The sequence below is a fragment of the Vicugna pacos genome, chromosome 21, assembly GCF_048564905.1.
Source record: "Vicugna pacos chromosome 21, VicPac4, whole genome shotgun sequence".
NCBI classification, from domain to species: Eukaryota; Metazoa; Chordata; class Mammalia; order Artiodactyla; family Camelidae; genus Vicugna; species Vicugna pacos.
Window position 1 is genome coordinate 14621339 of NC_133007.1, and position 23798 is coordinate 14645136.

The following is a 23798-nucleotide window of genomic DNA, read 5'->3' on the forward strand; positions in this document are numbered from 1 at the left end:
ATGATAAGCTGTTTGGAAAGTTAATGATGGCATGTCAGACCCAAGATAGGGAGATGGAATTTCCCATTACTAGGGTCATTATTTATTATGTTTAGTGCCTTGAACACTGTGGGTATTTAGTATATATGACAAAGTGAGTCCAGGGGAAGGGCATTTGAAAAATAGAGAAATGCCTACTTTTAGGATCACGTTAGCTCTGCAAGCAAAGTCTTCTGCCCCCAGCCTCCTGTGGTATGGCGCCTGGGCTTTGGAGTACTTTCCTCGACATCTCCTAGTCCTCTCCAGCGCCTAGGGACAGGTGGAGCCCACAGCACCAGCCAGCAAGGCTTTCAGTGCCAAGACAGAGATCCACATGGACCTCAGCCAAACAGCTAGCCCATATGTGGGGTCAACTAGGTGCCTCTAGAAGCTCTGAGGCTGCCACCAATGGGGATCATCGCAGGACTTCTAGAAGCTGACCTGGCAAGTTAATCACTCCCATTTACTGGTGTGGAATTTCTTTGGCCGGACCACATGAGATCAGGTTTCCAGAATGAGGCTGACACACTGACTTGGGGTGACTCAAATTGTATGTATCAATAGGGGCTCCACAGAATGAATTTCTCCAGAGCTTCACATATTTTAGAGTGATCCTGCTTGACTTCAGAGAGTGAGCCATTCATAACGATAGATTTTTCCCTAGGGAAGTTCTTTACCTGATGACTTGTAGTCTAACATAACATTATTTTAAGCTCCCTTAGAATAGGAATCATGATTCTTACCCCTCACGGCTCCCCAGAGGCTGGCACAGTGCTAAGTATATCATAGACATAAAAAATACTTGGTTGATATTGAAATCCCTTCCACCTGTCCATCCATCCATCCATCCATCCATTCATCTCTTCAATAATTGTTTCTTCCAATATATAATTTCTTGTTTACAGGACAGGTGGATTCCCAGAGTTTCAAAAGCACAGTGGATTGGAGATGAATAACGTTACTAAGAGCCCACTCTTAGAAAGATGTGTGGATGAATAAGGACTAAAAATAAGAAAAAATTGCACTGAAGGAGGACTACTGAGTAAATTTCTCTAAGATTAAAACTTACATATAGGAGGAAAATCTTATGAAAGCTTCAAGTAAAACAATGTTGTCATTTGCCCAGAGTGATGAAAATAGAGAAGCAGAGCAAATGATTTTAACCTCTCTGGGAAAAGTGCACTTTGCTCAACAAGGTGACAGGAATACAAAGTGGGTCTGATTATCTTTTTATAATTGAGAAAATATAAAATGTTATTATCCTACTACAGCTGTATTTGAAAATATAATTTAGCATTTTTTTCCTGAACATAACAGATGAGGATTTCCGTGTTGTGCTGCTGTAGTCATTTGTAAGAAACACATGAGCCACCTTTAGGAAGGAGGATTTATTGAAAGGTATATATTTACCCTAATTGGCACTAGGAAACTTAAAAACAGAGAATGGAGGCAGCTTTAGGGGCCAACTTTCTTTTTCTCTCTCTTTCTTCCTCCTTCCCTCTTTCCCTCTCTCTCCTTCTCCCATCACTCTTGAAAGGTGGAGCCATCTCAAGGTTTACCAACCAACCTAAGGATGAGGTAAGGCTGTGTCAGGTAACTACCTTAAACCAACAGGAGAGTCACTTGTGCCCAGAGAATAGCTGTTTGCTCTTAAGGGAAGGTTGGATGCTAAATCAGACATATAAACTATAAATGCAAATATTTAGGAAAAGTATTAAAGGAAAATGATTTTAAAGTTCCTGCTATCCTACCACCCAGAGATAACTGCTGTAAATAATGAAGGACATTTCATTCAAGACTCAATATAGTCATGTATATTCTCACTATTTTTTTACCAATTTTGGATGTGATTCTATTTTATAGCTTATCTTTTACAGATATCACTAAATAGACACCGAAATTCTGTTATTTAATGGCTAGTTCATGGTTATTAAATGAATGCACCATAATTTATTTACTCAATCCTCTTTTGTTCAATTTTATATTAGTTTCTTATTTTTTTTAAAATGAAGCTACAGTGAACAACTCTGTAGCTAAGACTGTGTGTGTGTGTGCGCACAATTTCCTTGGAATACATCTCTGAACTGGAATTTCTGTGAATTTTTGGTCAAAAAGGCTGAACTTCTAAAATTAATGCTGTTGCAAATGCTTGCATTTTTAAGGAAATAATTATGCCAATGAAGCTCTTGCATGCTAAGTATGCGGTGCCTCTTTCATCGCATTCTGTGAACACCAGGTATTATGCTTTTCTCTTTATTTTCCATTTTCACTGTTACAACGGCTTACCTTCTATTACTTATGCCCTTGCACTTCTAGTCAGTTTGATTGATCCCTTAAGGATAAATATTTCCCTCTAAATTGACCACTTTTCAAGTTTGAGAACACAGAGAGATTAGACTCACGAGATTCGTAATCTTCTATGTTAGTTCTAATGCCTCATTATTTGCGTGGGTCTCAGCATTTACCCATTTCAATTATTAAGTGAATGGACCCTCTTTACCAAGGGCAATTGTTCTACGTAATAGCATGCACTTAAATTATGTTTTAGTCTAAAACAAAGTGCACAGAGGGTAGTTTTGTGTTTTTTTGTTTGTTTGTTTGTTTGTTTGGTTGGTTGGTTGATGGGAGAAGAAAATCTATAATTCCTCTAGAGCATTCTTTTAATCAAACTGTTAGGGTGCTGATGGCTGACTTAGTCAGGACTCTGTTGCAAATCTTCTGAAGACATAAAAAGACTTTCTGGTAAGAGAGAAGGCTGGGTGCTTCCTCTCTTCTCAAAACTTTTTTGTTGTTGTTATAATTCATTATTTTTCTTGGATGGATCAGATCTTTTAGGAAAGACGTGACTGTTTAAGTAATTGCTTACTTCTGCACACTTCTCCAGGTTCAAGGGCAGAGCAATTCAATTGCACAGTAACACTCCACTTCCAAATGAGTGCGAGTCCCATCAGTATGCTCCATTCTTCTGGTCTTTGCCACGAGTTTTCCACACTAGAACCAGTCTCTGGATTCCTCTCCATCTGATCTCATTTGCTTCTTATTAAACCCAGAGCTCTTTTGAAAATACTTTAATAAGTACCTTTGATCTCTCCATGTTTTTCAAGGATTTCTCAGTTTTTTCCAAACACTCAGCTGACAGATTTCTGGGAGCAGCCAGTCCCACTTGGAAACACTTTAAGCTGATAATAACATCTGAACACCCAGGGAAAGGAGGAGCCTTGTTAGCATGGGTGGCTGGGAGTCGCATTTGTCCTGGTCTTCCTTCCTCTGAAGGTGAGTCAGGGAAGATAAGACTTTCAAACCTCCACTCCTTGCTTCCTGCAAATGAAAATGTTTTCTCAGAAGCAATGTATATTTTTTTCATAAAAGTATAAGCAACTTGAAGGTGCCTCTCAGTTCATGCTCTCCCAAGTGTGTTTCTTTCTTACCACAACAGCCCTTCTTGACGTCTCTACAATTTTCTGGGTGAACACCCTGAAACCATTGGACCTTCCTACCTCTGCAGAAGCACTGTTGACTTCTCTGTGGCTAAGACTGAAGATGCAGACCCCTGCTCACATTCTTGTGGAGATTAAAAGTCTCTCCGAAATAGGGAAATGCATTGTGGGAGAGAGGCAAGCCTCCTGGCTTCTGGACCCAGCTCTGTCTTCAGCTTGCTTTGTGTCTTTGAGGAGATCATTAAGCATTTTGGGTTTCCAGATTCCTTATTTGTAAAAGCATTAGAAATTTTCATATCTTCCTAAGGATGAATTAAATTATTTTAACCAGGAAGGAATAACACATTTGATCTGAAAAAAAGTTTAATGTGGCAATGTATTTTTGGATTTGGAAAATAACATTGGGAAACATTTGGGTACTTCCTTCGAGTATAATTTATGCAAAGTAAAGCTTGGTAGCATAGTTTCTGTGGTGACGCATAGGTTTTAAAAGGCTGAGCAGTTACTGGCTAGCCATGCTGCACTGGAGTGCAATGGCTTTAAGGACAGATTTGGAGTCTGAGGGAGTTGCAGTGGCTCCTTGGCTCTATTACATGATCTTGAATAAATTCACCTTGCTCTTTTCAGCTACAGATTCTTAATTTAAAAAAAAAATTATATAAGCATGGCTCAATATTTTTTTTAAAAACCACATATTTTAAAAATATTTTCTGGGAAAAAAAAGTAAAAACCAAAAATCAAACCAAAACAAAACCCCAGGATAATAATTACTGTTCCTTCATACTTTGGAACATCAGAGACAAAGTACATGAAGTGCTTTACTTAGTACCTGGCACGAAGCTAACTCTTACTAATTACCTTTAATATTATTAGTACTTGCAGATCTAAAAGTTATTGTGTACACTGAACTCTCACCATTTAACTTGATCAGTTTCTTCCTTGCTTTTTGGAAGGATGGATTTCAGTGCCTTTCTTTTGCAAATTTGTTTTCAATCTATTCAATATGAATACTCAGTATATTTCAGTGTATACAATGTATACAAAACTTCAAATGCTAAAGTATTTCTCTGGTCCATTCTTCAAACACTTGCATTAAATATTTCCAACTTATTTTGAAAAAAAAATCAATCCCAGTTTACAGAAATCCTTTATAAAAATGTTTATTTTCATTGCAAGTCACTTGGGTTACTTTACTAAATAGTTCTTTAAAAGCTCAAACATTTTTGAAAGCTGATTTCAAATAGCAAAGAGAAAACACATACTGCCATGCCAACATACTTCCTTAAAATTTTAAATCAGCTTTGTCCCCAAATTTCGGAATTTAGTTACTCTGTGTATTTAAACACAGTTGTATAGTTTGAAAGCTATGATTCTGTATCGGTAGAGTATCACAACTTATTTCAACATAATTATGAAATGTGTGCAGCATATCCAATTTCAAGGGCATCTCTGCTTCACAGCTTCTTATTAGAACATTGTGTTTCACCAAATTTGTGCTGTATTATCATTGGAAAAACATAATTTTATCTTCAGTGTCAAATGTTTCAACTGAATTTACATTCACAGTAATATCAGATCTTTCTCTCTCAAGAGAATGAATTCCTGAAAAATTGGCTTTGATTATGTGACACTGATGAAGAAAGAAGCATAATGAGGTGAGCTAATTCTTTTGTGTGGAGTATTTGATAACGGACATAAAACTTTCATGATTTAACTGTGAATTTCTTTTACTCACAAAGTCACATGCTAACAGCCATTGGTTTATTTTGAATTCATATGCACAAAAAATCCTGGAATAAATAATACATGAAAGTGATTTAGAATAGCCATTTGACCTAAATGAGAAGTCTTATCTCATAGAATGATATGAAGGGTACTTTCCTTGGCTGTAAATAGGGCACAGTTGGTATAAACTAGTTACTAACTTTTGAAATAATTACTAAAGTTTCTCCAGCAGATTGTGTCTTCTGGTTTTCTGGGGGTCGATTATACCACTGTGACCCCAAGATAGATGGCAAATGTCAGAAAACATTTTGTACACATTACATGTTCATCATGAACGCTCTTGAGTAATCAAAATTCACCTCTCATTTTTCAATAAACACATACTTCCTTTTTTAAACTTACTGCTGCTCAAAGTGTTTATTGCAAAATAAAAAAGCATTGTCAAACAATAAAATAAATGGCTGTCAGTTTTACACTGTACAATAAATACAAAACAACAGGACCCAAACTGTTTAAACTGCTCCCTTCCTGCTTCACAAGCAGGACTGCTCTGCCTTTATTTCCTCAACTGATTTCACATGTACCTAAACTATAACTGACCACATTTTCTTATTCACAGTCACCTTGCTGACTGTGACCAGGTGGCTTCATCTATTTTGCAGCCCTCACAGCTGGTCACAGTACAACTGATTGTCACCCTAGGTGGCCAACATCAGTAGCGTGTGAATACCTCCAGAATGATCTGAGGCTGGAAGGAGTCAGCTGTACCTCACAATTCATCTCTGAGCACACTTCCTTTTATCAGCAAGCTGGTTTCGAAAGAGAAGTATTAAGGTCATCTCTCAGATTTAGCCATATATGAGAATAAGAACCCTGCGCCCTACAAGTATGTCTCACCCACTGCTCGATGAGACCATGGTAGAAGCTGGAAGAACAAAGGAGAGTCCTGCCCATGGTTTAAACCTTGTTCTCAAGCAAATATAATAGTCAAATTTTATTGTACAATGAAAAGTCTGGATCAGATACTAAACCAGATGGGAAACCAGGGCAATACTCATAAACTAGTGTTATTCTGGGCTCATGATTACAACGCAGAGTCATTTCAAAACTATCTGGACTTATTCTTTCTGGTTCAAGAAGAGTAATGACTTATAGGTAGAGGCGACTGGAGAATGGATTTTAAATGAATACCAGGAAGAGTTTCTCAAAATGGCACCAGCGGCAGAGAAACTGTCATCACTGGAAGTATTCAGTCTGAGCATGGATGTTACAGAGACGGCTGCAGTTGGACAAGATGAAGTCCAAGGCTCCCTTCTAAGGGGTTCACGATTTTGGATCCATGTACTGTTATGAGTAGATCTTAAAGGGGGAAGAATCACAGCCCTAAGAATGTTGGAATTGTTTCAGCAGATGTAAAAAGAAGGGGGGGAAAACTACTTCCATGAGTTTATATATTCTTCCAAAGACTTTTAATGGGTTTATATATATTGAGAGAATCTGATCATCCTTAGAGTAGCTGCAGAAAAGAATAGACTATTGCTTGAAAGGAATCTTAGGAGGAGGTCACCGAATCTAGCTTTGACTGCTATTCACAAAGCTTGCCACATAATTGATACACAAGAATCTTTTGGAAATATTAAGCTTTCTGAAGATCTATATAATGAGGGTTGTATTACCTGCTTGATTCCAGATAGACCAACAATGTCCAACAGGTAATAATGGAAAGAAGAGAATGCCAGGTACTTGTCTTCTTGTGAGATAATATGGAAGTGCTGTGTGTAACTACTGGGAAGATGAGTGGATATAAAATAAAAGCCTTTTTTGTACTGTGTTTAGAGTTTCCTGATACTGTTGTTTGCATTAATTTGTGACTGAATCACTTTCATTAATCATCATGTTCTTGAAAGATAAATCTCATGGAGTGATTCTCCCAGTGAATGACCACATTCTTGTTTCTTGACAGAGAACTTTTATGTAAATCTCAGAGCAATTGGTAAATGGCAGTTCTTTTTAACCTGAAAACTCCCCAGTCCTTACTATCCTCCACAGTTCTTTTTATCTACCTGTGAAGGCCTAGGCAATAAGCAGTGGAATATAATTTTTTCACTGGAATTACTGATTAATTTGAAACTGCAGCTGGTGAAACATAAGGCATTGCTCCTACAAATAAACCCTTAGGTCCTGGGGGAAAAAAACAGGCTCTAAATATCCATCAGAGCTCTGCATTTACAAGCTTTGTGACTTTACACAAGTTATGTAAATTCTTTCGAACCTGTTTCCCCATTTATAACATGGGGATAATAATGATTTGCAGAGTTGTTGAAGATTACAGGAGATATGTAATAGTGAGGGCTTAGCAGGTCCTGAAGTGCCCCACGATGTTGTTCCCCTCCAACTACATTTCCCCAACTGGAAACGTTGGGGAAATTTTCACTGTGGAAGAGAATTCAATTTCATAAACATGTTTACAGTACACTCTATGCCCCAGGCACTGCTACAGGCATCTTGGGGTAGAGATGGAGATTGCTTAAATGATTAGAAAGTGTTTCTTGCCCTTCAGAAAAGGAATAGTGAATAGCCCAGTATGGTTCTTAGGTACATGCATGTGTAGCAGACGAGACCGGAACGTCGTAAGTGTGAGGCGATGGAGAGGAAAGTTGCCCCTATATACAGGGGGAGGGGGTTAAAGGTCAGTGATTCCATCTCTGAAACAAAACAGTGTGTTAGATGAGCAGCCAGTTAATCCTCAAGTAACCCTCTTACAGGACACAACTAAAAGGTGACAGTTACAATGACGCTACAAGTGCAGAAGGTGTGTCTCAGAACAATTTGCATACTTCCACTGCAGAGCCTAACTACAGGACTTAGCTAACAGGTCCTGTAGGGGGGGCACCTTTTCTGTGAGTGATTGAGCAGAACAGGACAGCCCAGTGGGCCAACTACAGGCTTCAGTTCTCACTCCTGAGTTATCCATTGCTTGGGGACATTCAGGAAGCTGCTTCGTCTCAACATTTCACCATCTGTGGGATGGAGTTGTCATTTTAACCAGCATATAGGGGAGTTCAGGGGATTACTACACTGCTTGGCATCAAGGGTTTGAAGAAAGTCTGCTGTTTTTTAGAAGCAAGAGGCTATAAAGCAACACAATAATTTATTTTGATTTTACATCTGTACAGTTGATTCTCATTATCCACGGATTTCATATTTACAAATTTGCCTACTCTCTAAAATTTATTTGTAACTTCCAAATAAATATTTGCGGTGCTTTCACAGTCATTCGCGGCTGTGTTCTGAGTGCCAAAAAAATTTGAATAGCCCTACACACGCATTCCCAGCTGAGGTTGGACGAGGCGATGCTCTGCCTTCTTGTTTCAACTCTCAAATTGTTAATGTGTCCTTTCCACGGTCCATTTAATGTCATGCTTTTAGCATTTTGTACTTTTTGTTGGTGATTTCATCTGTTTCAAATGGTCCCCAAGCATAGTGCTGAAATGCTGTCTAGTATTTCCAAGCACAAGAAGGCTGTAACATACCTTATGGAGAAAATACACATGTGAGATAAGTTTCATTCAGGCATGAGTTTATAGTGTGGCTGGATGTGAGTTCAGTGTTAATAAATCAACAGGAGATGTGAAATAAGGGGTTTTTGAATAGAAACACACATAAAACAAGGTTGTATACTGATCATTGGATGAAATTGTTGCGATCAGAGGCTTGTAGGAACCTAACTCCATACTTCCCCTAAGAGCATGGTTCAGTGTTTGCTAACTCAGCGTTCCCAGCTCCTCAGAGCTCAAAATAGCTACAAGGAATGAGAATCAGATGTATGTATTGTTGGTTATTCTGATGTTGTTTTCCTTAGAAAAAGTCACCTGCAGGGATGAAGGAGATAACTTCATCAACTCCATAATTTTACATTAGAGAAAAGTGAGAATGTAGAGATGTGGCTTGATCTAGGTCCCTAAGCAAGAAGAGTCAGGCAGAATCTGGACCAGAATCAGATACCTCAGCCTTCAAGCCCATCCTTACCATCAGACTGTATGGGTTTTCCTATGCAAGTGTTACCAAACTCAGGGTCAGTTACTCATTGCACGACAGGCCAACAAATTGAGTGACAAGGTATAAAGGCAAGGAAAGTGGCTTTGTTTGAGAAGATGGTGGACTAGCGTCCTTAAAAACGTCTTAACATCTTGGTGCAGGCAAATGGCTGTTAAAGGCAATGTTAGGGCGTGGCTGCAGGGTACATGAGCAGCTCATGTGCAATTCTCGATTGGTTGGCATCAAGATGAAATTTCGGGGGTCACCAGTGTTCTGGTTTCCATGGCTCTGGGGTCTACATGCATGTGGTCAGCAGTTTTTATCTGGTGGGGGCCTGTTCCTGTAGAAGCGACTTAGGAACATGTAGCAGACCTTAATCGATATCTTTCAGGGAGCTGGGAGTTGGGTGATTCTCCTGTGTGGCTGGTTTATAGTCTAAATTGTTACCAGTCTCCAGGCCCAACAACTATTCTTTGTTTCTACATCTTCACATCTTCTAATTATTAACTCTTGAGCCAGCCTTTTGAGACTCAGGAGAGGCCTGGGAGGCTAAAGCAAAAGCCTTTTACTTGAAAGGACAGGGACATGGAGGCTTGTATGTGTGTGTATATGGGGAGAGTGGCTGCTCTGGCAGGTGCACTTTAGTGGGGTCAGCTAAAAGAATGATTTCCCACATGGCTTGTGCTGTAGGTATCACGCCCAGCAGTGTTTACTCCTCTGGTGATGTTCCGATGTGGTGGACTTCACAGCTCATATACCTAAGCTTAAAGAAACAGGTGCTCTTGCACCGTGCTTGCAGGCAGCGTTCTACTATATGGCAAACGACTTTTGTGATCCACATCAGGTCTAAATGAGATCAACATCTACAGAAAGAGATTTTTCTTTTAAAGTCTTCACTGTTATCCTACACATGATTTGTTAATAGATTAAGTCAGCCGGTCTTGGGAGCATCTAATGAAGCTTTGTTCTTTGATACATTTTCCTCTATATTCCTAAGGACCAAGCAGAGGTCACAAATTTTTTTAATTGGAGTATAGTTGATTTACAATGTTGTGTGGTTTCTCATGTACAACATAATGATTTTAAAAATGACACAAATGAATCTATTTACAAACCAGAAAGAGAAATCACTTACTTTAAATTTAAGGCAAGAGAGATTTGGTTAAAACAAGCCAAACTAGGTGACTAAGAGAAAGATGAGGCAGAGGGAGTGACCCATCAAGAGATTTTGGAGAAGCATAAAGGTGACTATCTGTCCTGAATGATGTCATTAAATTCAGTGAACACTTGGGGATCTACTAAGTATAAAGCCTATTGCTTTTTGCTCTAATATTCATCTCTTGTGGTCTATATTATGGTAACACCATTATAATTCCAAATTCACTCTGATTGCCAGTCCGTTTGGGAATGATGAGATAACAATAAATAAGTAACAATCTATTCAAAATCATAGTCCATTTTATCTCTAGTCTTTTTCTTGGCACCTTCCCTTTTTTTCTCAGTATATGTTTGAAAATGTCTTCCCTAGAAACACAAAGAGCCATTAAAACAAACAGATTCTCAGTTAGAAAGTGAGTGTCTAAGAGTGAGAGTCTGCAGTCCAGGTCCTCGGGCCAGATCTGGAGCCAGATCAACCTGATCTGTCCGTTGGCACGCGGACACTTCTATTTATAGCCCCAGGGTAATCGGTATGTAGTGCAGTTATAAGTGGAGGGTAAAAAAATAACCCAATTTGTAGGTGCCCTGAGGGAGCATGGGGCAGTTTTAGAGCTGAAACTTGCATTAGTTTTTTTTCATTGAGTTTTCTTCTAATCAGGTGTAATTTGTCCAACAGCGTTAACTATCAAATGCCATTGGCATCACTTTGTCAAGAGATTTCAAATCTTCTGAGGAAAAAAGAAAGAAAGAAAGAATTCACACTGAGCATTTACCAGGTGCCACATACTGCTCTGGACTCTTCTACAAGTTATCTTATTTCACCAACACCCACAGAAAACAGTCTAAGGGAGCTCTTTTCTCTCCATTTTATAGGTTAAAAAAAAAAGAAACAAAGAGATTATGTAATTTTTCTTAGGTCACTAAGTAATGGAGCCAGCATTTATATCCATTTATATCAAAGATATCTCAATCCAATTGTTTCTGTCAAGGATATCTTGATCCAAATACCATCCTCTTTTTCACTTTATCACATGGCCTTCCCCTGTTCATCTGTTCCCCATGGAGATTCCAGACATTGTCCCTCACTCTGTAATCCATGGACTGTAAAGGTGGATCAGAATCCCCTGGGATCCTTATTCATGACACAAATTCCTAGACTCCATTTCTGAGCTATGGGTGACTCTCAGCGGGGGAGGTACCAGCACCTGCTTTGTTAACCCCCCAATTGCTTCTCCTGCGCTCTGAGGTTTGCTCTGCATACTCACACACATCAAAAGGGGTGGAGTGATGGAGAATATTACAAAACCTGCATCAAAGGTACGGATCTTTATAGCAGGTGCTGCCGGTGCCCTGCCCATATCCCTTGGGCCGTACCTATGTCACTCAAAAATGCCAGCTTCAGCTGTGTCTACATGACCTTCTCCTGGGGCTTTCCCCAAGCCTCAGATGGGGCTCTGCAGGTGCACAGGGTCGACAAGAAGTACCGGGGAATTAACTAACTACCCCACCTCCAGCATCCCTCTGCCACAGCTCTTAACCAATGACTGGCTGGAGCTACTGTATAAGTCCTCCAGCTCTGTGACTCCTTGGATGGATACTTCTGAAGCTTGGGCTTGTCCACTCTTTTCTAGAGCTCCCCTGCAAAAGCACATTCCAGCCATCCATGGTGGTAGCCTGCTTAATATGTCGCCCTTTATTTGCAGCGTGCTCTTTCCCGTCTTATTCCCCTACTTTTCCCTATTTCCTACTTGCCTTTTCATACTATTTGCACTTGAATCCTTATCTCTGGGTATGCTTCTAGGGGAACACAAAACCAGACAATGTTTAGCTAAAAACCCACCTGTCGCATTTGTGTCTATGTGTTAAGTGATCACATTTCTCTCCCCACCACTTCACTAAGGGAACTGTTAACCTCTGAACCAATTTCAACTATGGATTCAGGTGCATATCCAGAAAGTACCTGCCACGCTGTGTGGAAGTTGCTCTGTGGTCTCTTCTTAGCCTGTCAGATTCTCTGACCTTCATAATGAAGTTAGGAGTATAAGGTGATGAACTCAGTCAGACCTGGGTTCAAATTCTGTCTCTTCTGTGTACCAGTTTTGTGACCTTGGCAAATTTCTAAGCATCTTGAGGCTTCCATGCTCTCATCTATAAAAATGAGAATAAAATCTATCTCAGATACTTGATGAGAGGATTAAATGAAAGAATAAATGTAAGGACCCATATCAGGTTATCAATGCCTGTGTGTTTGTTTGCTCCCTTCCTTCCTCAGGTCCCCTTATTTCCTGAGGGCATGGTGACCTCCCTGGTCCCTGGTGATCTCTCCCTTCTTTACGTGACCTTGATGGTTCTTATCAATCATGCCATTCATGTCTATTTCCACGAAAAACTAACAATACCTACTCAGAGCTAATGTCTAATGTCTGCTTTACAACTCAATGACAGACCCCTTGATGGCAACTATATCTTATATCCATTTATATACCTCTGATACACTGCCTTACACGTGGTGTAAGATCACGGTGCTTGATCAGTATTTTTGTTGATTTGTTGATGTGTCAGTGATCATTAACAACCTCAGACTTAATGACCTGTATTTGATCTTCACATGCACAATCAAGATTGTAGAGTTGGCACCAGCACTTGGCAGTGCTAAACCTCTCTGGATCTGGCAGGAAAGAATGAAAATAAACATCGCATTCCCCCAAGGAGGGCTGGAATTCCCAAAAAGTTCAGGATGTAAAGGGTGTAAGGTTTGGCAAGGCATGCCTTTCAGAACTTCTTGCCAGACATAAAGGCCATGGAAGAATCAAGACCTGGCTGGAGTCTTTTGCCAAATGGATATGGTTTTTTGGAGGTGACACGGAATTTCAATAACATGGCAGCCTTGCTGCAAACACTGTCACTTGGCTCCTCACCCCTATGATGAAATCTAGTCCAGTGTATAATTGTTTACTTACTTTTCCTGCTTTTACCTATTATGCAATTCCTGCATTATATTGCTGATTCTTGTTACTATTGCCTGGAAGTCATCCTTAAAGCTCCCTTTTATGTTGTTTTGTAAAAAACACATGTGAGATACCTTATTCTTCTTCCATCAGATTCCTTTCTGTTTCCCCTCATAAATTATTTTTGCAAAGTAATTTCCTTGACTGCTATTTAAATTTCAAATACTTTTGCTTCCCTTTGCAAAATCAGGTCCATTTGCAACTTTCCAATTTTAGATTCTGTAATTTCTGGAGACACAACCAAACCACAGCCTTCTTTGAATATTTTGGTGCAATCAAGTATTTAAATTATAGCCGATAGTAATTGTTACCGGTATTCTGAAAGGATTGCTTTGATTCTGGTTTCCTTTACGCTTACAACTCAAGACACTTTAAAAAATACTACATCTTTTCTCCACCATTCCTTTCTCCAGGCCTAGAAGTGCTTTTGTTCTTAGAAGTGTTCCAACTGCCTGTCGTCCGAGTTCGACTTGGAGGGAGGTTCAGGATTAGTGATTGTTTTCAACCTAGGAGGGAAAAAAGCTAACGGTCCGTGTATGTACTCAGCCATATTCACAGCGCTTGCTCTGAGAGGTGAAAAGCACCCTTCACTTGCCAGGGCAACATGTATTCCTGGTCCCACACAGCTTCAGGCTCTTTCTGTCCCAGAAACACAGCATGTGTTACATTGTGTGGATTCTGAAGTAACCAGAACTAAGCAAGGTGAGTGGACTGCTTGAGGGTTTCCCTAGATTGTATATGAGCCATTCAGAGATAACTAAGGGTATCATCTTGCTGAGAGATCCAGGGAGGTTTTGATGGGGGGCGGGGGTGGAAGGACTCACCCATAGGTTTGGCAACCAGCACAACCACAGAGGCTGAGCAATGATAGTGAAGCTCAGAAGGAGATGAGAGCCTGGTTTCAATATCACGTTTTGGTCTCACAGTCCAGCAAAGTACAATAAGTTGGGGCTCAGGAAAATGAACCACAATCTGGGGAACATATGAAGAACAATCAGGCAGTGATTTACAACCCTCTTCTCGGTAATGATAAAAGTGCTGGGTGAAGAGCAATCTAAATGCGGAATCTATCTTGTCCTGTTGTGGTCCGCAACTGTGTTCTTTTCTTGCAGCTGTTAGACACCAAACTTAGGTGACAATTATAATGACAGTTTTCATGTTCACTTAAGCGAAGCTCCAGGCCTTCCCTGGGTCACTCAGTTCCAGAAGTTGTCCAGGCCAAATAGCTTTGCCTAAATGAAGGTTGCATTATTTTTTCTGCCCTGTAATTGTAAAGGCTTTTCTACTCACATCCAACTGGAGTTGAGACATTGTCCAGCCATGCTGTCTTGGAAGCATTCTCCATCAAGTGACTAACAACACTTTCCTAATAAATAACACTCCAGGGAAAATAAGTACATGTCCCCTAAATGTTAAACTCCACTTCTGTGGTCATAAGAAGAAACATATTTCTGAAACCTTATTTTTTTTTTTTTACTTCAACTCCTGGGAAGAATCAGGGTATATTTAATTAATGGGGAAGGAATTTATAAAAATCAAGTCTTCCTTTCCTTATAAATAATAGCTTAGAAAAAAAGCAAAAGGCTTTAAAAGCCAAAACCGAGCTATCAAGTCAGTTCAAAGAGATGAAATCTCCTGACCTTAGAGAAAGTGGAATTCATGCTCATTTCTTCCATTTTCATAAACCTTCTGGTAATCTAACCCATTAGAGGGAAAGTTATATTTGTTTCATAATTTTGTGCATTTTCTCAAGTAATTTGGTACAATGATTAGATCCAAAAGGAGAAAGAATGGATGCCAGTCCCCTGAGAGAGCCTCTGTTTCTTTGTGGAAGTATCTGTTTGCAACATGCTGAGGCCAGGTTGCATGAAAATCATAGATATCGTAGACATGGATTCTTGGTACCATGAACGGGTTCCTTCCCAGAGATCTTTGTGCTTCCTCACTGTGGTGCTGTTGAGATGTCTGCCGGGACCCCCCCCAACCCACCATCACAGGATGGTTTCCAGTCCCAGCCTCGGCAATCAGTTGATCATCATTTTGAAGAATACAAGGTGGTAATCATCACTTTGCATGAGAACTTTGTGAGAACATGTTCTGGGAGAGCTATATTCCAGTGCAAAGGGGCATTAAAGGGAGGCTGTCCATTGTCTGTCTCAGGTTGAGAATTAAATAAGATAAGCTTGGGAAAAGGTCTGGCACATAGAAAATTCTCAACAAAGGTGGGTTTCCTTACCTTTCTCAGGGCTTTGGCGCTTTATCCAAAATTTGCCAATGACACATGATGCTCATTGTTGTTATTTAACCAAATTTTCCGCGAGAACTACAGTATTAAAATGGGAAGAAATTTTAAAATAGCTTTTTTTTTTGTCTGATTATACAAGTAATATGATGTTCAGTGTCTAACATCATTACTGGTTAGTTGGTTAGAGTAAATTAGTAGAAGTGGCATTTTGGGGTTAGAGGGTATGCATATTTTCAAGTCTTAATATATGTAGGTGGAATTACACGTACACATGTGCATATGCATTTGTTTATGATTAAGAGATTCCTCCCCCCAAAATATTGCACTAATTTATAGTCCTACCTGCATTGTATGAAAATGCTCATTTCCCAAAAGGAGAACTTTGCAAAGTGAAATAGACAGCAACTGGAGTTAATTCAATCTGGAGAATAAAACAGTTGTCATGCAAGTCAGTTTCCATATTTGAATGACTAGGGAGAAAGCTGAGGAAGGGAGGCTAAATAGACATCTTCCAGGCATATCAAATTTTGGCCATGTTCTTGAGAGGAAAAGCTGAGCCGTGCGCTGAAGGGTTTGTGCCTTTAGAAAGCTGGTGAAATGCAATGGCACCAGGGATGATCCACGATTCTATGCATGCCATCACGTAGCTCCTTCCCTCCCTTCGCCCACAGAAAATGACAGGACTTGGACCACTTACAACTCTGGATATATGGGAGTGATGTTCCCCACATGGCTGAAGGGAAATGGCTCAGACAGCTGCGTTCCTGAGGCCAGCTGAGTGGCGTGGTCTTGGTGAATTTCTGTTCACTGGAATCAAGGTGGGCACGGGAGTGGTGCTGCAGAAGGTTAATTTGAAGTTGTTTTTCTCCAGGTTCGGCGTGCACAAGTACCTTTTAGTAGAAAAATTGGTTTCTCGGCACATTGACCAGAATCATCATCTTTCTTCAGATAATATTTCTTCAGAGTATTGAAAAGCTATGTTAATCGTATTTTTAAGTCTTCTAAAAATTTAAACAAAGGGGAATATAAAAATCTCCCACACGTTCATCACTTAGAGATAGGGCATCGTTGTTTCCTTTATGTTTGTGTTAATTTCTAATCTTTGTGTGTGTGTCCTTGTTTTTCTCTTACATAATTAAAGTCATATTATATGCACAGTTTTATGTCTTACTTTTTCACTCAGATACACTATTGTGAACATTTTTATGTCAGAAAACATTCTTTGTGAACTTGTTATTTAATGGATGTCTACTATTTCATTGTACCACTATGCACTAAATTATTTTAAATTCTCCCGGTGTTGAGTGTTAAGTTTCCCTCCATTATTTTACTAATATGAGTAACACAATGATGAACATCTTCTAACAGAAATCTTTGCTGCATTTCTGATTATTTCCCTAAGGTATGTTTTTCTAGAAATGTACATTTGTTATTTTCGAGAAAAGAAAAGGATGACTAAGGCTGGAACCAAAAAGTTTATTTTTTCTCTTATTCCATTTGCTTTCTGGCTGTGTGTTATACTGTCATCATTTCTCCGTGGATTCTAGTTTTTGTTGATTTGTTTTAAAACTGTAGGCATGGGGTTAAGGACCTCCCTGCTCCTAGAAGATTCTTCTAGCTCAGCTCTCTCATCCTGACTCATCATTATCTCAAACCCCTACACCCATTTGCCAGATGTAAAACATTCCCCGTGGACTGGGGCTCCTTTCAGGACAGCAGTCTTTCTGATCCTCCAGTTTCCCCCAGCTACTCCTGACACATCCTGCTTGGATGCTGAGGCCACTTCTGGAGATGCAGGCTCCGTTCCCTCCAACCTCAGATTCGATCCCAGCTTGGTTCACCGGCTTGTAAGGGAAAAGCGAAGGTGTGCTTCCCCAGGGCTTTCCTAACTGCACTGCTTTCTCGTTCTGCTCAGCAGGAGGCTCACACCTGGGTCACATTTACCTTGAAGTCAAAAAGAAAAACACCTCGAACATGTCCTGAGGGCCGGTGATAGGAAAAACCATCGAATTTGTTGAAATTGATGAATTATTACTCTTGAAAATGAAACCCAAGGGAAGCAGAGCTACCGTGCACGGGAAGCCACGGAAAGTATGGTGAACTTTCCTGGATGGAGTTTGAAGTTTAGTTTTAAGAGACCAAGGCTCCGCTTCAGTCGTGTGACTTTACGAAAGCAGTTTTATCTTCTTGGGCCTCCTTCTGCACAACAGAAAATAGCAATGAATGTTCTCCACTCTCTCACTATCTCAATGCAATCTTTGAACACTAAGAATTCATACTCAGTGTTTTGTATTCCTCAGGGGAAGAGGACTTAACAGATGGCCATTTTTCTTGAAGCTAGAACTCAGATAAATCTGGAGTTGCATTTGGCACTATTTTGTAAATACATGATGATAATTTATTGTTGGCATAGAAACTTCTTGATGACATGAGGCATGGTTAGAAGCACCATCTCCTTTACAATACATCCAGCTAGTGTACATCAAACACTCCCTGCTGCTCACATAATTGGCTTTACTTCCACATTCTTCAGTCTCCACTTTCGCTTTAGTTCCCCTGCCAGGGCCACGCAACACAAGATCTCATTGTCGTTGGGGTTGCGAACATCAGTTATTCATTCCAATAAAGGTAGACATCTTTGTCTCCAGGCTGAAGCTTGTATAATTCGAATAACTAGCACTGATTAAGGTCTCACAGTGTGCAGTGAACGGTGCTAAGATCTTTATGCGTATTTTAACATAGAGTCCTCACAACCACGTTTTGTAAAGGGCGCAAGTCTGTTTCTAGTTTTGCAGATGAAGAAATGGAGGCCTTACTGGGTAAAAAATATACTAGGGCTGATACTGCACAGAATTCTCAACTTTGAGCTTTTTAGCATATTATAGTTACTAGCCCCCAGAAGAGGCTATTGTGTGTAGCTTTTTACTACCCAACTCAACTCAAAATTCAAAATATAGCAACTTTTAATGAAAAAAAAAAGATTCATTTCTAGGTTGTTATTATCTCCCTTTTCTGTGGGAGAAATTAAACTGGCTTGGGCTCTGCTGGGCTTCACAGCTTTTGTTTTGGCTTCTAAAATGTTGCACATTTGGTATGGAAATTACCCAGGGAGTATGACTCTTAACCCGAACATGCCGTTTATGCTGGAGTCAGGGTTTGGGAACTGTAACCTCTCTTTTCATTCTTTCTTTCTGCGGATTTTTTTTTTCATTCACCAGGAACGTGTTCTTTTACATTTCTCAGACCTGAAGAATGAACTCTGCCAGGTGAATTTAATTTATTACTCTGCTGGCCACATCACTCTTCTGTCTTCCTTCCTTTTTGTTTTTAAAGGAGTAGCGTTTCTACCAAGATGTTGGTGTGACAAGTCTTTATAGAAAAATAACCTTTCGTTTCATGGTGCTTTAAGAAATGTCTTTCAAAAAGAAACTAGTTGGTATAAAAGTAAAGCCAGAATATCTATGTATATGAGTCACATGATTCATGTGACTCAAGATTTCTTTTCTTCTTTGCTAAAATGTTGATGCCAGAAAGATTTATATCCCAATTAAAAGTTATGGAAGTGTTTTTCGAAGTTTGGAAGCATTTGTTTTCTTATAGAATCCATTAATATAACTCATCTTGATAGAGCTCTGGGATGATGCTTACAGGCAGGCACCCAGAGTGTGGGTAAGTCCATGTTGCTGATGAGTCGGCTGGAGACTAACAGTTCTTAGGAAATTCTCAGCGCCTAATGAAGACCTGTGCCTCAGTAGATCACTACCCCACCTCTCCAAGGAAATGGACTGAAGGAGCATTTGGGGCAAGGATAAGCCAAACAAGCAAGTGAGGTCCAAAACTGTATGCTGAAGAAAGAGACCAGGGTCTTTTTAACCTGAAATCATTAGCACTATCGGTAGCTCCTTTCCATTCATTTAAAAAATGCATACTTCAACCAATTGTTTGATCATCCATCCATTGGTTTATTTATTTATTTCATAGATATTAAATGCTCTGAGGAGAGTGATCTTCAGATGTCAGGGTCCACAGAAATTATATGAGGAAATTGATAAAATATAAAATCCTGGGCCACTGCCAGAGATCATGACCCACTGAATTTGAGGAAGTGCCCAGGAATTTCCCTTTTACCAAGTTTCTAGGGCATTCTAATGTAGGAGACCCTTTGGCACTTGGAGAAGCAATCTTTTTAACATACAAGGCATAGGATGTGTCACAAATGGGTACAATGATGGAAAAGGCTTGTTTTATTTCTCAGGGAATTTTACACTAAAAAGGAGTATGGATTTTAACATTCATGATGAATGATTATGCTAATAGCTATTACATTACAATAATGCCAGGCATTATTCTAGATGACTTATCCGTTCAATGAATCTTCACAGCAGTACAGTTGAGGGGACAAAGGTTCCCAAAGATTAAGGAACGTATCCAAGGATGGGAGCCCAGGCCTGCCGCACTCCATAGCCAGCCCTTATTTCCTGTCCTGTGTTATCTCATCACTTCTACATAAGCCGTAATATAAGGCAACACGTGGTCAGTGTTGTGAGAATAACACACCCAAGCTGGTTTAATGAGCACAATGAAGAAGGAACTTACGTTTATGAAGTGTTTACTGAATGCCATGATCCACATTTCTAAAAATTTAATCTTCATCACTCAGTGAGACATGAATTATTTCATTTTCACCTTTGGCTTCCCTCATAGATAAAGAAGGCATAGTAAAATGCCTCGTCCCGTGGGGTTGTTAGGAAGGTTGAATAAAACAGGTGTTGTGCAGTATCTAACATAGTGCTTGACAGCAAGTTCTCGGTAGATGTTAGCTTCTACTGTCTTCACTCTCACCATCCACTGTCGAGAAGTCTGAGGCTCAGGGAAGTTGGGACACTTGGTCAAGGTTACCCACGAGCAAAACCTGGGATCAAAACCCTTCTCTCTCCTCCTCGCCTCGACTTGCTCTGCCAGCACTCAGCCTCGGGGAGAGGAGAGTGCCCTTCCAGCTCTGATGACCTGGGAAAGCTCCGCGGATGAGGCGGCTCCAGGATCAGGCCTTGCAGGGTGGGTAGCGTTTCACGGGCAGAAAGGATGGGAGGGCACTCCAGTAAGTTTTTGCCTGAGCTGTTTCACCTCACTGAAGTTATGTCTATAATTGAACAAAACCAAATCTCTCAAGACTCCAGGCTTCAGAATGCCTGCCAAGACAAATTTCAGGCAGGTGGAAGAAAAATGTCCCTGGACTCCTTCAAGATACTCACGTGAAATGTGCAGAGGAAGCTTGTGTATTTGGAGGAGAAATAAAGACTGGACCACAAGATTGCTGCAGCAGATGGAACACAGTGTCCTCAAGCAGCAGCCACAGACCTACTTCCTCACCAGCCGAGTGTTAACAGCAGCCTGTAGAGGCCACGGCCCCGTGGACGTGGCCCTGCTCCACGGGGCAGGGTGGAGGAATTTCTGCCGCCACAGGCATTTCTGGAGGAAATTCACAGGCTAAAAATGCAGCTTCTGAGTCCTTGGAGTTACACCCACAGATTTTAAGTTGCTTATCGATGAATTGTCCTTTCTGTGCAATTCGCCGTGGACGAAAGTCAGAGCCCATGAAGCCTGTTTCTCCACAGTCACATCGGGGCCCAAGTGAGCAGAAAGGGCTTCCCCAAACTCATCCAGCTTGAGGCAGAGGCAGAGTTAGAGCCTGACCTCCTGGCTCCCTAGCCTGTGTTCCTTTCCCATCACAGCTCTGTCAGCGGCAGGGTTTCCCTACAGAAGCAGAGCATACCACGACACTCTTGCCCCCAAGGATGCCCTAGAAGGAAGGCGGCTTTATGGAATTCCTTTTATGCCTCCTCAGAAATCCCCTTTACCTTTTCTCCCTCTATGGGAAAACCTTTTTTTATTTTTTCATCTATCCAAGAGCTCTTCAGTTCAACCAGTTTGTTCATTTATTTGTCGCTTTGACCAACAGTCACGAAGCACCTAGCACTGACTGCGGAGGAAGCAGTGAGCAAAGGGCATGACAACTTCCACCTCGACTTAGGTTCCATTTGAGGGGCTGGGGAGAGACAGTCTAAACATGATAAATGGATCATTGGAAACAAGTGCTAAGGAGGAAATAAAGAGGAAGGTGGATAGGAAGTTGGCAGGGGGCATGCTTGGGTTAGTGAGGCCAGAGAAGAATTTACTGAGAGGATGACATCGGGGAAGAGTGGTACTCTAGGCAAAGAGAGCATCAGAGCAAGGGCTGAGGTGATGGGAGGTGTTCCTCCCTGCACGTTGGAGGAACAAAGGAGCAGAGTGGCAGAGTGGGGACTGTGGCTTTTCTCCGAGGGAAGCGAGCGAGAAGGGATGTCATCGGGGAGTTTTGAGCAGAAGAGCACCTTGATGTGCCTTAAGTTTCACCGAGTCAGTTTTATTATTGTGTAGAGATGAGACTGAAGGGGGCCAGGGTAGCGGCAGGATGCCAGCCAGGATGCTGTTGAGATTACTAAGAGTTCTTGACTCGACTGTAGCTGCTTGGTTTTTGCTGTTATTTTTGAGATCCTGTAAAGGCTAACGATTGGTCTGTTTCCTGTATTCCTCTGCTCTATAAATTTTTCTCCCTGGGCGTGAAACAAACTCTGCTCCATATGCCCACTGCTGCACGTCCCCACTAATTCCGAACAATGACAGCTCTGACACAAAGAACCACAGGTAAAGCTGAGTTGACAGAGTGGCAAATACTTCACACTGCTTCTCTCAACACCCACTCCGGTCTCCTTCTCATGTGTCTTCCTGTAATTCAGAGGCTGGAAAAATGGAAACTATGAAGACATTTTCCAGACTTCCTTATAGCTACAGTTTCCAAGGTGCTTTGAGTTCCACCAAGCAGAGACACTGTTGCAAGACTTGGAGGCAGAAGTGAGCAAAGGGAGGTGGTGAGCAAGCACAGAAATATGGGCTCTTCTGGGAATACATGATGAAGGAGGTCATAGGTTTCTTTGGGGAGAGCTGCATTCTACTGTCACAGGTGCCAAGTGCTAAGCAGTAAGGCAATGGCAGGGAGGCCTCCAAAATACCTTTTGTCTTGGTTGCACTGTCCTTGGCTAGTATTCTCAAGCCCTCTTAGAAATTCTGTAAGCTTTCAATATCCTGTATAAGCCTTTCTGACTGAATGAGTCCAAGATGGCTGCTAAAGATCCAGCCATCAAATCTTAGTTTCAGGCTTCAGGAAGGAGGTGGAAGCAAAAACAATTTCATCAGTGTTCTGCCCCAACTGCAAAGAGACTTACTGGAAATCTCTCACAGAAAATTTCTCTTACACCTCTTAGTCATAAAAACTTAGTCACATGGCCACACAATTTCATGAGGGTTAGGAAATGTAGAGTTTAGCTGGACACATTTCCATCTCAAAAACAAAGGCTTTCTGTTAGCAAAGAAGAAGAGGGAAAAAAAGGTATTAGGTATCTAAACTCACTAAGACTTTGGGTACCCAAGTCAGCTGGCAGTCCCTGTCACAAAGGGTATGAATCCTTTTAGAGTTCTTGATACATATTGTTAAATAGCTTTTCAGAAATGTTTATGCTCTCCTCATCATAGAAAATGAAAATTTTAACATGGGGAAACAATTAAATATACGTGTCCAAATGTTTAACTGTGGCCATAAAATTGTCTCTTTGTATCAATATAATTTTTCCACAACTATTTGAGTGCCTAAAATATGCCAGGGAGGGAAGAACTGGGAAGAAAGCATGGGACAAACATGCAAAGATCCTCATTCTCAAGAGAACCTGGCTGCAAAATGTGTCACAAGAGGGACCGTGCTATCCTTCATATGGTGTTCTTAGGGTTGGCCAGTTCAATATCAGGGATTGTTGATGAAAATCATGATTTAGGTTTTGGAATGGTTGATCTGAAGCATTCCTTTTGACATAGATTATTTAAATATAGAGTCTGTGGTCTGTTGAAGGCACTGAGAACTTCTGACGATAAAGTTACATTGCCAGCGTATGCTAGCACATAGTGCAATGCTTGTCTTACTGTTCTCCAAGGTGTGCTGTGTTTAGGGATGGGGAAAGGACGGATCACAGTGAAACAAGCTTGTCTAAGAAAGTGATCCAGTTAGTGAGGTACAAGAAGTTAAAAGTGCACGCGGGTACGTGCAGCATGTCTGAAAGCAACAAGACATGAGAGCGTGGA